This window comes from Giraffa tippelskirchi, chromosome 1, assembly GCF_054371585.1.
Source record: "Giraffa tippelskirchi isolate mGirTip1 chromosome 1, T2T-mGirTip1v1.2.pri, whole genome shotgun sequence".
Lineage (NCBI taxonomy): Eukaryota > Metazoa > Chordata > Mammalia > Artiodactyla > Giraffidae > Giraffa > Giraffa tippelskirchi.
In genome coordinates, this window is record NC_137275.1 from 191274041 (window position 1) to 191289574 (window position 15534).

General features: G+C 48.6%; 1 protein-coding gene across 22 annotated transcripts in view; it reads left to right on the forward strand.

Moving 5' to 3' along the window:
- Positions 1-15534, forward strand: part of PTK2B (protein tyrosine kinase 2 beta) — a 151428-nt gene that overhangs the window by 51638 nt on the left and 84256 nt on the right. For 2 of the 22 annotated variants that reach the window (XM_081517904.1, XM_081517938.1), the window contains exon 1: positions 3214-3347. The exons of 19 other annotated variants lie outside the window; for them this stretch is intronic. The gene's annotated coding sequence lies outside the window, so the exon portion shown is untranslated. Of the gene's footprint in view, positions 1-3213; positions 3348-6684; positions 6805-15534 lie in introns of those variants that run through there. One more of the 22 variants, XM_081517863.1, reaches the window with a different exon arrangement.

The following is a 15534-nucleotide window of genomic DNA, read 5'->3' on the forward strand; positions in this document are numbered from 1 at the left end:
ATTGTGTTTTGATATGTTCATTATTGTATCTTTTTGGTAAATTATTTTCTTTTAAAAATCATTCTTCCTCATATCATATTTTTATTTTTTTCCTGCAAATCCAGCTAGTTTGTTATTTTATATACTTGTATCAACTGTCTTTCATTTAGTAATGGTCTGATTTACAGTTTTCCCCTTATCTTCAACTTTTCTAATATTTTAGTTTTATTTCTTGTAAAATACATAGAACTGGCTTTTTAAAAATTGAATCCAAAGGCTTTTGTCTTTTAACAGGCAATTTAAGCTTTTTTTAAAAAAATTTATTAAGACTTCTAATATATTCAGTATGTTTCTACTATATTATTGTATATTTGGAAATCCATTTTTCCTTTGTCTTTTTCCTGCCTTATTGTCTTTCATTGGATTGACTGTGTTTCTTTAATTTCCTCCTCTTTTACCCTCCTACTTTAGAAGTTATACATTACAGTTCTATTATTTTAGTGACTTATCTCATCCTTAACATGTTACTTGATTCGAAAGTCTAGCATTAGCCAATATCATTGTCCTCCCCAAAGTGGAGGATAGGACACCTCAGCTCCAATCTTTGACCTCCCATCTTCCAAGCTATTACAGACAAGCATTTTAATGTCACCTTGTTTTTAAAATTTTCCCTCCCAAATTTAGCCTAGTATTAGAAGAATTATCATCTTCGATTTCTCATACCTTTCCCCTGCCCACTCTCACATTTACATATTTGAAATAGACTCTTTATGGTCCTAGAATTATTCTATTAACTCCAGGTCTTGCTTTTCAAGTCTATGATTTTTGTCTGCTGAGCCTTCTTCATGGGTGGGTTGTTAATCTGCATGGTTGGTAATTTTGAATTGTGTGTTTGTGTATGTGAAGGGTGGGGATTCCCACTTCATTTCTGATTGAACTCTCCCCCCTCAGCAAAGAGTTTTGTTTTTTCCTCTGCCAGAATCACTTGTCACCATTTCTGCATTTGTTTTCATTGATTTATTTTTAGTCGTGCCGCCGCCGTGACATGTAGGATCTTAGTTCTTCCACTAGGGATCAAACCCGCAGCCCCAGCAGTGAAAGTGAGGGGTCTTAACCACTGGACCACCAGGGAAGTCCTTGAATTTGTTACTTGGATTAGAATTCCTGGTGCACATTGCTAGAATGGCACAGGCTTTGGTTTCTAAGAAAAATTTTTTTCTTTCTTTTTTTAATCGGGCCCCAGACAGAGGTCAAGCTTTCTCACCTCTCTGGGCTGGTAAGCAGTGGTCCCAGGGCCCACTTCTATTCATTCTCTGTGCTCCACACCTGCCTTGAAAGGATCTGGACCCGGAAGTCACCCTCTGCATGTGTTCATCCCCACCTCCTGGGGTCCCCACAGCATCAGCCCCCACTCATTTACTCTGGCTGAGTCCCTCCATTTCTGATACCTAAGAATCTCCTCTCTCCACCTTGGCTGTGATAAGATTTTCCTGTTATATTCTGTCAAGCATTTCTGCATATTTGGAGCAGGGCAGGCCAGATCTATACTAGGTCAGTCTCACTATGACTGTAAATCAGCCTACCTCACGTTCTTAACCCTGGTCGAAGCCCACTTTCATTCTTTTCAGTTAGCAAACGTCACTGAGCCAATGAGATCAGAGGGCTACAGTGCAGAGTGAAGATCTGCCCTGCCCTCCCAGAAGGTAACACCCAGAGATGGACAAAGCCTTGAATCAGGTAGCCTGAGAAATAAGTGTAAATTTGCAACCTTAGCTAAGGAAAGGCCTGTTATTGTGTCCCAACTGAGGCCTGATTCAGCCAGCAGTCAGGAGAGAAGCAGCCCACAGGTCACAAAGGCCGGAGGACCAGGCACCTGATGTGATCCAACCTTACAGGTGTGGGAATGGGTGACAGGGGCAGGATTTCCCCTGGCACAATGCCCTAAAATGCTGCAAAATACCCTCACATATGATGCCATATATGTCCTGAACAAAAAAAAGAAAAAGGATGTGAAAGACTTGTCTGTGGAACACTGCACCTGGTATATTTTGACTGGCAGGATGGAGGGGGAAAAAAGGCAGAACTGTGTTTATTTTGTCCTCTGGGTCTAGGACTGGGGAGTTCTTCTCCTTCCAGATGATGACCAGAAGAAAGGGTCCTCAATTATTCTCCAAGTACAACATTTTGGTTATTCAAATAGCCCGGGGGGTGATGAAGGGTGGGTACATGCATGTGTGCTAAGTCGCTTCAATCATGTCTGACTCTTTGGACTGTAACCCGCCAGGCTCCTCTGTCCAGGAGATTCTCCAGGCAAGAATACTAGAGTGGGTTGCCACGCCCTCCTCCAGGGGATCTTTCCAACCCGGGGATCGAACCTGCCTCTCTTACGTCTCCTGCATTGGCAGTCAGGTTCTTTACCACTAGTGCCACCTGGGAAACCCGAAGGGTAGGTGGGGAGGATGTTTTACAGGAAAGAGCCGTGGGAGAACCGCGGCCCAGCTCTTTCTCCAACTTCCTGGTGCGACCACAGTCAGGGGCACCTGGCACCAGGCCCCTTCTCTGTAAGGTGAGGAGGGTTCTGGGTCTGGAAGGACCCTTCTACCTCTGATGTTCAAGATGCCTCCCCAGGGGAAATGGGGTGCTGGGGAGGCCCAGCCTCCCCGGCACCCCCAGGGTCCCCAGTGAACTACCCCTATTCATGGGGCTATGGAACAGCCTCCCAGCTCACCTCCGCAACCCCCCCCACTTCCTTTCACTGGTGACCCCGTGATCCAACACCCTCCCTTAGTAATTCTTCTTGTCCTCAAATCCATCTTGGCAGCCAGCTCAGCCCTTTTGTGCCAAGAAAACACAGTCTCTGCGTCATGAGTGTGAGTGTGCACCTTCTCGGTGTTTACCAACCTACCCACATCAGGTGGTGGGGAGCCCGGGCCTGGTCTCCCTTTGGAACTTCCATTTATGGACACAGACTGCTGACCAACCCTTTGCAGGCCTGTACTAATCCAGTGCTGGCCCTGAGCCTTCTCCCTCCTCCAGTTCTGCTGACCCAGTTTATAAGCCTGGAGGCAGGGCAGATGGAGTTGAAAAGTCAGAGCCTGCAGCAGTCAGGAGCCCCAGCTTCCCAGGGCCTCATTCCCCTCCCCTTTCCCCCACCCCGAGCTCCTCTGGGCCAACCAGTTCTCCCCTTTCCACTTCCGGGGTGTGATTTGCCCGGAGGCTCCCTCTCAGCATGGCAGGTGTGTGTCATTTCCTTATTGCTCTGAGACCCAGGCTTTTAGCGTGTCCCACCCCCGCCACCTCCGAGACCCCTCTGATCTTATTGAACTGGACCGAAAGGGTTGGACCTTCAAGCCCACTGCAGCATCCTGGTAGGGATTTATTTTTGGAGTGAATTTATCTATCACCTGTGGGAGAGGCTGTCTGTGTTTTCCACTGGGAGGTGTTTGGGAGAAGCAGGGGCCTGGGACAGTGGGCTTCATCTTGTTCTCTGCCACCCCCACCCCCACCTCCATCCCCACACCCTCCCCACCAGTCCCCAGAACTGTTCCACTTTCTCCTCACCTTCCCACCAGTGATGCACCCTTTGGCCTTGTGGGGAACCCTGATGTGGCAGCCTGCTGCTCCCTGGGAAGGCCAGTGTGGTGATGCTGGGCACTGTGACTGGGCAGGAGGGATCCAGCCTCACAAGTCCATCTCCGGCCTTCCTGGTTAGAGCAGGATGGGAGAGACCAGCAAGCAGGCAAAGAGCCGTTTCCGTATGAAAACTGGAACTGCTGGGTGGAACTGAGGTTCCATCATGCGGGCACGGCACCACTCTGTAGGCACTGTCCTGCCTCTCTGTGACCCTTGATGCCTGTGATGCCCACACGGCCAGAGTCCAGGCGGGAATCCTTGTGGTGTGGGCTCCAGAGGCAGGTCTTCTGAGGAGAGCAGCCATCCTGCTGCTCACAGTGGGAAGTGGGGAAAAGGGCAGGGTCCCATTGACCTCCGGGAAGTCTCCCTGTTGGTGGAGGGACAAGGATTGGGCCAGCACAGTCTAGGAGGCCATGGTACTTCTGTGGTCTCAGACCCAGTTCTGAGGGCCCCATCTCCAAATAACGGTACAAAGCTTGCTGGAAGGATCTAGGGAGATGAAGGAGCTGAAGGTCACGTCTTGTGAGAACTGTCTGAAGGACTGGAGAACACCTGGAGGAGCAGGTGAGCTGCTCTCTGCTACCAAAAGGCTGTTCCATGAAAGTGAGATGCGCTTTGTTAAGTGGAGGTCCGGGAGACAGACTCAGAAAGTTATAGAACAGTGTATCTGGGGTGACTAGAAACAAACACCTGCCTATAATGAGAGCTTTGAATAGTGGGAACAGACTGCTCACATTTTGAGATAGTGAGCTTCTTATTGCTAGAGGAATTCAAGCAGAAGTTGGCCAAGACGGAGCTTCTGCAACTGGGCTAAAGCTCAGGTTGCAGGGTTGTTCCACTCTCGCCTCCAAGAGTCTCTGATCGGGTCTAGCTCTGCCTTTCTTCCAAACCCACAACACCCTTGCTGCAAATCTCCATCTTTCTCATCGCAGGACTCCTCCCCTGAGCGAGACAGAGGCCCACAGTCTGGCCTGTGCTCCGGCCTGGGGTGGCGCTAGTGGTAAAGAACCTGCCTGCCAATGCAGAAGACACAAGAGACATAGGTTTGATTCCTGAGTTGGGAAGATCCCCTGGAGCAGGGTATGGCAACCCACTCTAGTATTCTTACCTGGAGAATACCATGGACAGAGGAGCCTGGTGGGCTACAGTCCATAGGGTCACCAAGAGTCGGACATGACTAAAGCGACTTAACACACACACCAGCCTGGGGTGGGCTGGGTGACAACTCTTGGCAGAGGCCCCAGAAAAGTCTACCATGTGTTGAGCCAGTCCAGTCACCAAGCATTTCTGTGACACATGTCTGTGAATTTTTGCTGGTCATCTCACCCACCCGCCAGTCCTGTGGGTCAAGATTACTCTCCCTCAGGCTGCAGATGAGGAAGTAAGGAAATATCCAGGCCACTGCAGGGCTAAGATTAGGCCCAGAGCCTGGCCTGCTGTTTCTGACGCTGTTCATGGGGTGCCTGCATGCTGTACATCCTACACGCAACCTCAAGTCGAATCCTTAAGGCCAGTCCGAAACAGCTGTGTTATTATCTCATTGCACAGAGGAGGAAACCAAGGCTCAGAATAGTTGGAACTGTGCCTGGGACACAGCTAGTAAGGGACAGAGCTCTGCTGTTGGCGTCTCCACCAGGAGCTGTGAGGGACATCCCGTGGACGTGCCGGAGGGAGCCCCAGGCAGCTGCCTGCATGTACTCCAGGGTTCAGGACGGAGCAGTTCAATTCCTTACTCCTGGAGGTGTGACCTTCTCCATAGATTCCAGGCCCTGTGCTAAATACAACCCGGGTGGGAGGAGGAAGAGTATGAGGTACTATTTCCAACTTATGAGAAAGCTGTGGTCCCAAAAAGTGAACATTGCTTGTTCACAATAAACCAGGTGCACCTCACTGGGCCTAAGAGGTCAGTGTATTGAAGGACAGGAGGAAAAGCTTCATAACAGAGATGGAACTTGAAATGGACTTTGCCAACAGGAGCCTTGGGTAACAGAATTGGGCCTATGAAGTCTTGAGCTGTTGTTAAGCAAGCATGCCTGACCCTCATATTTTCTCTACCCACCCTTGGGTGGCCCCAGCCCCCAACAGAACTGTTCAACTCAAGCTTCTTCTCCTCTGACTTGACAAAGAGCCTTACCAGGCTGCCAGCAACTGGAGGTTGTAGTAGGCAACATCAGGGCCTCTTCCAAACCACCACCGATGCCTGCAGCTTCTCTGTGGACACCTCCCTTTGCTGTGATTTTGCCCACGTTTATTCTAAGCTTTGCTGACAACCTTCCCTTTGTTCACAAACCTGTCCTTCGAAGCCTCACCACTCCCGCCCCTCAATGCCGCGCCTCCTCAGGTGAAGTTAACGCCTTCGGTTTCCTTGCTCCCGTGTATAATTGGATCTATGCTCCTCTGCTAGCACATAGGACACTTTGCCACGTGGAGTTAATCTGTGGACATGCCTGCCTGTCTGCCTAGCTTGGCTCTAAGTTCCCACATGGAAAGTCACTTGCCTTTGTCATCCCTCTTCTGTCAGCCCGCTCTTGGGCACTCGGTGATGCTCATGGATTTGATTGTAACCACAGGGCCTGAGATCCAGCCCCAGACTGAAGGGATGCAGATGGAGACCCTGGGAAAGTGGCTGCACACAGGACTTGACCTTGGCACAGCGCCATGCACGCTTTCTATGGGAAAAGAAACAAGTTAGCAAGAACAGGGACCTGCCATAGCCCTGGCTGCTCTCCTCCACTTTGTGACAAAGTCCTGTATGTTTCCTTGAGAAATGTGTGGTATACTGTGAAGGAAGTGGGAGCCAGATCTGCTGCTGCCAAGCTCCGTGACCCTGGGAAATTCATTTAACCTCTCTATTCCCCACATGGCAGGAGAATAATAGTGTTGACCTCTTTGCTTCATTTTGAGAATTAAGTTAATATTTATGTCACTGGTGTATTAAAAATACCCAATATATGTTATTATTTTAAGGTTATTATATTAACCTTATAACTATAGTTGTGTTCGTGCATGTGTGTGCTAAGTCGTTTCAGTGGTACCTGACTCTCTGTGACCCTACGGACCATCGCCCACCAGGCTCCTCTGTCCATGGGATTCTCCAGGCAAGAATACTGGAGTGGGTTGCCATGCCCTTCTCCAGGGCATCTTCCTGACCCAGGGATCAAACCTGTATCTCTGTGTCTCCTGCATTGGCAGGTGGGTTCTTTACCACTAGCATCACCTGGGAATACTATAACCCAAATAATTTAATAATAATATATTACTAATAACCTGGCCTCCTCCTAGCAGGCAAGAGGCACATATCTGAGAACCAGGGATCCTGAAGGGGGCCCAAGTGATGGATACTGTTGGGGATAGTTGTTGGAAATGTACCTTCCTGACCACAAAATAGACCCTGGGAGGGTTCAGATGTGAGCTAAGGTCATGAGGGGCTCAGACTAAGCGGTCCTCAGAGAAGGACTCAGAACACTCATCAGCTTCATGTTATAATGTTCCCCATTGGTGTTACCCCAGAAATACAAGACTTCCAGCCACCAGTCCTAGCAGCACCCTCTCCTTTGCTCAGCCTCTTTCTCAAATAGAACAGTAACCCACCTGACATTCCACTTCCTGTGCTCAACAGGAAATCTGAAACCCAACAGGCAAATCAGGCTAGGGACTTGAGTCTCAGGAAAAGCAAGCACATTCTAAAAAATCTTAGGGGACTCCAGAATTAACTCAACCTCCCTGAGGACAGGTGCCCCCTGGGTACTCCCATCTCCTCAATCTCTCCATCTGATGTGATCTGAATATGTGACCCCAGTCCACCCTGCCACCACACACAAATCCATGTGTTCAAGTCTGTAACCACCTCGGGTGATGGTCTTATGAGGTGGGGCCTTTGGAAGGTGATGAGGTCATCAGGGTGGAGCCCCCATGAATGGGATTAGTGCCATTATAAATGAGACCCCCCCTCCTAGTTTCCTTAGCCTCTTTTCCCATGTGATGACAGTGAGAAACCTGTCAGCCCACCCAGAAGAGGACACTGTCACCCTGATCTCAGACTTGCCAGCCTCCATAACTGCAAGACATAAATGTCTGTCGTGTGTAAGTCACCCAGCCTGTGGTATCTTGTGACAGCAGCTCTGATAGCATCTCAGGAGTTCTGTAGTGCTCAGCCACCCCACCCTGTCCCTGTAGGCTTCGGACTTATTTCAGACTTTGGACTAATTCCCACCCCTCCCTCTTGTGGCGCCATAGATTTTCCAATAACCCAGTTTGTTTCCCATGTAAATGGCACAGCCTGTCCAGGCAAAACCAGCTCCTAAAGATGTGGGTGCCTCATTCAGTGCAGGAGGTCTTTCAGCTGCCCAATCAGCATCTGCCTTGAATGGTGCAGAATCTGTCCCAGACCAAGATCAGAGTGGCATCAGGGGAGGGCAGAGACCTTCAGCTTCTTCCTTCTCCCCCTTGCTACCTAACCTCCCCCTTCCCTCCCCCCCACCCCCCCACCAGGGAGGTACTGCCTGAGCAGATTTCCTGTGCTGGTCTGGTCAGACTGCACAGTATGCAAATTGCTCACAACAGAGCCTGTATCCCCCAGGGAGGCAATGGAACAGATGCCAAGAGAGGACAGCTCAGGGCTCCAGCTCACGTTTGTCTGGGGTGTTTGTGCTTATGGGTCAGTGTGTGGGGGCTGTAGGGTGGGAGTGGGGTGGGTGCTGGGCAGAGGGGAGTGATAAGCAGCAAGGGGAGTGGAGGAGAAAAGATGGGAAGGGAGAGAGTGAGAGACTATTCTCTGGCTTACCTGGCATTCGAATCTTCAATTTTAAAAAGTAGAAGTTCCCTGATGATGGGGCCTCTCAGGTTCTAGAGAAGTCTGGACTACTTCTATTTTTTGAGGCTCTCTGCATTAAAAAAGCAGAACTATCAAAAGAGGGCAACAGATATCATGATGTAGTTTAAATGTTTACTTTCATCAACTAATAGTTAGTTTTACATACAAGACACACACACACAGATACATGGTGACTTTGTGAATAGACTCACTTAGAAATAATGACAGAGGCCCTTTGTCCTGTGAAGCCTGAGCCAGTGGCCCTCTTGGCTTTGGGGCAGCCCAGTCCTCCCTGAGGGACCATCTTGGGGGGACTGGGGTGCAGAAGGAGACCTTGCATTCTGGGCAGTTAATAGAAAGGTCCAGAGCCAGGGACCAGGAAGGCCCCATGAATCGAGACCCAGTGGAATCAGGCCTAGGCTGGGCTGTTCTGTGTGGGGAATGGCCCACACTGCCTGTGTGACCAGTTCCAGGTAGTGAGAACTGTCCTTTCACTCTGCCCCAGGGTGAGTGGGTGACTGTCTTGTGGCCCTTATGAGAGCTGATGCTCATTCTGGTTTGTTTCTGAGGAAGGAAAGAAGGGAGGCAGCAGCTCTTCATCCCAAAACTACTCTCTACTTCCATCCTGCTGACAAGGACCCTGTCCTTGACCGAACTTGAGTCAGGAGCCCTCTTCTCAATGGGGCCCCATCCTGGGCTTGACAAGTTCAGTTCTGCAATATCCCCACCCCTGACACCTAACCAAGTTCCTCTTAGTCATTTTCTATCCACAAATTCCCTCTCCTGCCTGCTTGCTGTAAACTCCCAGCTGCTTCTGTTGTATTGAGATGAGCTCATTCTCTCTCCCCTGCTACAGTAGTCTTGAGAAAAGTCTGCCTTGCCTGTTGGACTCCCTCCTGTGCATTGTTTTCTTTGTGTACATGTACCAACACACTTTTAACAAACCCTCTAGTTCTGTTGGGTCATCTCATTATCTTTCCTGAGCTCAGGAAAGCTGCTGGGAAAGGATATTCAGGTCCAGGGAGAGGAAAGCCATCTGTCACACCCTGCCATGGGAGCCCTCGTGGGGAAGCGTTGATCACTGTTACCCAGGCCTGCAAGTGATGGCAGAGCCATGCTCAGCTCCAAGCCCTGGGGACTCTGGGAAGACCCACAACTGCCCTGGACTGGAGGGGACATGAGGGAAGCCATCAATGTCCCCTTCTAGGCTCTTCCTGCTCCCATTGCTTGAAAAGAGCTGTTCTAACCTTGGTTCCCGCAGAAGCATTCTGTCATTAGAGGCGTTTCTTGGCATATCTATTTTGGAGCTGCAGCTGGTTGCTTCTCAGAATAAACAGAGCTGTGATACTGAGATAAAAGAAGAAAGGAATATCATCTCCTCTTTATGCCCCCACTCCTCCCAATGTTTTCTAGTCTCCACTTTCCTCTTTTTACAAGTCTTCCCCTAAAATCCTCCCACCTCCCTTCTTGCCCTGTAGCCCTCCTTCAACCATCTGATAATCACAGAATCCCCTCTCAGGCATGGATGGGTCCCTGCTATAGCCAGCCTGTACTAGGCTTGGGGGCTCCTGGGCCTACAAAGAACCCAATGTCAAGTGATACAAGGGTTCATATACTAAGGATTTGAGTCATAGATTGTCAAGAGCTGGCTCAGTCCCTCCTGCTTAGATAAGCAACCAATGTCTTGCTGGGGATGTCCTGTGCCAAGGGTTAAGGTAGGAACTGTAACACCCTGACTTGCAGTTGTCCTCAGATCCTCCTATTTTGTTTTCAGAATGGGTGTGGGTTTTTGTTTTGTTTTGTTTGTCTTTTATTGAATTTGTTACAATATTGCTTTGGTTTATGTTTTGGTTTTTTTGGCTGTGAGGCATATGGGATCTTAGCTCCTCAACCAGGGATCAAACCTGTACTCCTTGCATGCATGGGTGCTAAGTCTCTTTAGTTGTGGCAGATTCTATGCAACCATATGGACTGCAGTCAGCCAGGCTCCTCTGTCCATGGGGATTCTCCAGGCAAGAATTTTGAAGTGGGTTGCCATGCCCACCTCCCAGGGAGCTTCCTGACTCATGGATCGAACCCGGGTCTCTTATGTCTCCTGCATTGGCAGGCAGCTTCTTAACCACTAGTACCACCTGGGAAGCCCCCTGTACTCCCTGCACTGGAAGGCAAAGTCTTAACCACTGGACCACCAAGGAAGTCCTGGCTGTGTTGTATTGCAATCACTGAAATGAGAGCTCACTGCTTCTGGGACAGAAAGAGAAACCAGACTGTTGTTTGTTCTAGATAAAGCAAATGTGGTGTATCCAGAGTACTTATGGACTGAAATGGCCCCCTGGAGGGATCCAGACAATGATGCTTTCCAGATACATGCCGGTGGGAGGGGTTGGTCATTAAGAAGCAAATGAAGAGACTTGTGTATGTGGCCACATTCCAGACCAAGTTCTTAGTCATCCTTTGCTGTGCCTTCTACTCCAGATGGGTCCCATGGGCATCCATGATTTGGTAAACCTCCCATCTCTTTGTGGTCCATCTGGAGCTCCTCCTTCACTTCCCCCTCCTGCCTCTTTCCTGTGCTTGCTGTGTTTTGCCATTCACTTACCACCCACTCTTTATCTGCCAGCTTGCTGTGCAGCTTGACCCACGATGGGTTACAGAGGCCAAATGTAAGGAGGTGGTATTTCTAGAAATTGTACACATTTCCTCAAAGCCTTCTTCTTTGCCAGGGCCAGAGTGGTCAGCCTCCCCTCAGTCGCTCTATGATCTGGCCTCTCAGCCTGGGCGTCTGCCTGCTCAGTCTCTTCTGTTCCCTGAGGCAGTTCTGAGAAAAAGAGGTGAACAAAGACCTCTGCAGCCAGTTTCCTCTCTTGCTTTTGTCTTATTTTTAAAGATGAAACTGTGATTAGATGCTCAAATTAGTCTTTAGAAACCTCAGTGGATAGCTTGGTAGCAGGCATATGAGTGTGCAGGCGGGTGAGGGGTGCTGAGCTGTGAAGGCTCTCACTCCAAGCATTCACATTGGCCGAGAGAGTGGTGGGCATGAATGTCAAGGTCAGGCACTGGAGACCACCACCCTGACTCCAGGCTCTTCCATGTTCACTGGGAAGAGGGCAGAGGGTCAGGAATGTGGGATGCTAACTCAGGTGATCTTGGGTTTGTCTCAGCTCCACCATTCCTTAGTCTTGTGACCCTGGTTATTAGTATCTCTGAGATTCCATTTCCCCACTTGTAGCATGAGGCTATTAACTGTATCTCTTTTTAAGAACATTTAATTCAATGCATAATTTATTGAGCACCCCCTTCTTGGTAAGTACTTGCCAGGCACGAGCATCAGTGATGGGAAGGATTGATATGGTTCTTGTCCTCTTGACACTCATGTGTTCCAATAAAAGACTAGGTGATGTTCAGAATAAGAAAGTACATGTACATGTATGTATGTGTATATATGTGTATGTGCATGTTGCTACTGCTGCTGCTAAGTCGCTTCAGTCGTGTCCAACTCTGTGTGACCCCATAGACAGCAGCCCACGAAGCTCCCCCGTCCCTGGGATTCTCAGGCAAGAACACTGGAGTGGGTTGCCATTTCCTTCTCCAAGGCATGAAAGTGAAAAGTGAAAGTGAAGTCGCTCAGTCGTGTCCGACTCTTCGCGACCCCATGGACTGCAGCCCATAAGGCTCCTCCGTCTATGGGATTCTCCAGGCAGGAGGACTGGAGTGGGCTGCCAGTGCTATGAGCATGTTACCTATCGTCATACGTGGTACACAAAAGTGCTTGATAAATGGTAGTTGTTACTGTTATTATATTTATTACATCTAACACTAAAAATGTGGTGTAAATGGCCAGGCAGAGAATCAGAAATAGTGTTTTCATTCAGTAAAAGATATAGCTTCTTCAAATTTATAGATCTCTTTTGGTTAAGGAAAGATTGTATTAGTCAGGGTTTCCCAGAGGAACAGAAACAGTAGGAGATGGGTATATATATATAGTAATACATATGTATCTCATATATATGATGCATATATATGTGTGTGTGTATGTATACGTGCTATGAGCTGAGTCTTGCCCAACTCTGCAAACCCCTGGACTATAGCCTGCCAGGCTCTTCTATCCATGGAATTTTCCAGGCAATAATACTGGAGTGATTTGCATGTATATATGAATGTATAAAGAGATTTATTATAAGACATTGGTTTATGTGATTATGGAGGTTGACAAATCCCAAGATCTGAAGTCCCAATCTGGAAACCCAGGAGAGACAATGGTATAGTTGGAGCCAGCAGCCTCAAGACTCAGGAGCAGCCAGTATTTTAGTGCAAGATCAAAAGACAGGAAAAATCCAATGTCCTACTTCAAAGGCCATGAGACAGGAAGAATTCTCTCTTATATGGGGGAAGTTCAGCCTTTTTTTTTCCTATTAGGCCTTCATCTGATTGGATGAGGCCTACCTACATTAGGGAGGGAAATCTGCTTTATTTGGTTTACCAATTCAAGTGTTATGTGCTGATGTGCTCAGTCATGGCTGACTCTTTGCAAACCCATGGATTGTAGCCCACCATCTTCCTCTGTCCATGGAATTTTCCAGGCAAGAATACTGGAGTGGGTTTCCGTTTCCTTCTCCAGGGAATTCAAATATTAACCTTCATCCAAAACACTCCTATAGAAATATGCAGAATAATCTTTGATGAAATATCTGGGCACCCCAGTCAAATTGATACATCACAATCAGCCCTGGGACCTACGGCTGGAGGATGTTTTAGCTGAGCAAGTCCTTGAGGAATCACTGAGTGACCACCCTATCCTGAAGGGGAGGGTAACCCTGGCTGAGGTCAGGACAGGATGCAAACTAGTTGTCCTGGGGCTCTGTCCAATCCAAAGATGTATTGTTGATGGTTTATGCTGTATTTTATAAGTTTATGCCAACATCTTGAAGAGTTCCCATTAAAAGTCTGAATTTCTAGCTTCTTATAAAAAAAAAAAAAATTGGTTTCCTCAATGGCTCAGTGGGTAAAGAATCCACCTGCAATACACAGGAGATGCAGAGACACAGGAGACATGGGTTCGATCCCTGGGCCAGGGGAAGATGCCCTGGAAAACGAAATGGCCACCCCCTCCTGTGTTCTTGCCTGGAAAATCCCATGGACAAAGGACACTGACAGGCTACAGTCCATGAGGTCACAAAGAGTCAGACATGACTGAGCACATGAAAAAATAGAAATGATTGTGTAGAGGTTAGACATTTGAGCTGGGGCTGCCCACCCACCCCGTGAGGTACCCCCAACCTGTTGGCTTAGCCTCCATCACCCACTCCTGACCTGCTGTAGTCATGTCTATTACTATCACTCTGCAATGTGGGAGACCTGGGTTCAATTCCTGGGTAGGGAAGATCCCCTGGAGAAGGTATGGCTATCTACTCCAGTATTCTTGCCTGGAGAATTCCATGGACAGAGTAAGTAGCCTGCTGGGCTACAGTCCATGGGGTCACAAAGAGTTGGACATGACTGAGTGACTAACACTTTCACTTATTCACTGCTATAGGAACAGAGACACCTGACCTGAACATCAGCACCCCACCACCAGCCCCCACTACCCCTAGCAGAGAGCCTGTGCCAACAGCAGGCTGTGTCCTCTCCTTGTGAGGGCAGAGGGGGAAGCAAGGATGAGATGGTTCAAAGCACTCACCGAGATCTTGCCCAGGTCTCCTCACAAGCTTCTATCCAAAGTAGCCCCATGGCCACAGGCCCTCCAGAGTTCTATGACTGGGAGGGATCTTGGGTGGCAGTGGGAAAGCTCGAGATGCCCTCCAGCCAGGGAGCAGCCAGGCCATCTGGAGGGAATTGGCCTTGAGCGAGTGGCTGGGAGAGGGCCAGCAGCCCCATGCTGCTACCATGTTTTGTGAGTTTATAGCAACATTTAAAAATTCAATTTCACATTCAAAATCTCATGAAAACCTGGAAGAAGTGGTCACATGTAAGTCAGACGTCTTTAAGATCAGGGTGTCTTTTCTTCTTCTTCAAGCCCAATTCAGAAATGGGCCTTGGGATGGAAACTTCTAGAGTCACAGAATCATGAAAACATGACTTTCCACTAATGAGGCACAGTGAAGGAACTGGGGGTGTTGAGATGGGAGAAGAAATGCCTTTAGGGGAACCAAGAGCTGCTTTTAAAAAGCTGAAGGGATGTCATATAGAAGTTTGGGATTGCACCAATTTGGTACATCCCCAGAGGGCAGGCGTCAAACCAGGGACCAACAGGCATGAGAAGGCAGGTGTGTGGTGAGCATAATGCAGATTTTTCTAGCAAAGAAGGCTCCTTGGAAGTAGAAAGGCACAGTGCATAACACAGTAAAGCCCCATGGCCATGGGGACTACAGAGGGGATTTGATGTTTAGACTGGAGGATGACTGTATCAAGAGTCCCAAACTTCCTTCATGGGTGGCACACATAGGCAATGAAAATATTCTTACAACAATAGGAGGTTGACTAGTGGGGATTTTAACTCCCAAGGGGTTGCATACAGGCCCAGGGTTCTAGGCCATGGCAGTTTTGAGGAGATCAAGGCTTATTATTATTTTTAATAATTTCATTTATTTATTTGGGGCTGTGCTGGGTCTTCATTGTTGCATGGCTTTCTCTGATTGTAAAGCATGGTGGCTAGTCTCTAGTTGAAGTTCGTGGTCTTCTGATTGCAATGGTTTCTCTTGTTGCCGAGCATGGACTTTAGGTGCATGGGCTTCAGTAGTCGTGTCTCCCAGGCTCTAGAGCACAGGCTCAATAGTTGTGGCGCATGGGCTTCGTTGCTCCTCGGCATGTGGGATCTTTCTGGATCAGGGCTCAAATCCATGACTCCTGCACTGGCAGGCATATTCTTTACTAATGAGCCGTCAGGGAAGCCCAACCAGGGATTATTTTTAAGCAGGTCTGGAAAGATGTGCAGACATGGAGATGACAGTCATGCAGGAAGAATCCTGTGGACAGAAGAGCCTGGCGGCTACAGTCTATAGGGTCACAAAGAGTTGGACACAGCTGAAGTGACTTAGCATGCATGTCATGAAGGAAGAAGTTTACAAACATGGGTTTCTAGAATAAGAGGCAGAACACACCACACAGGGGGC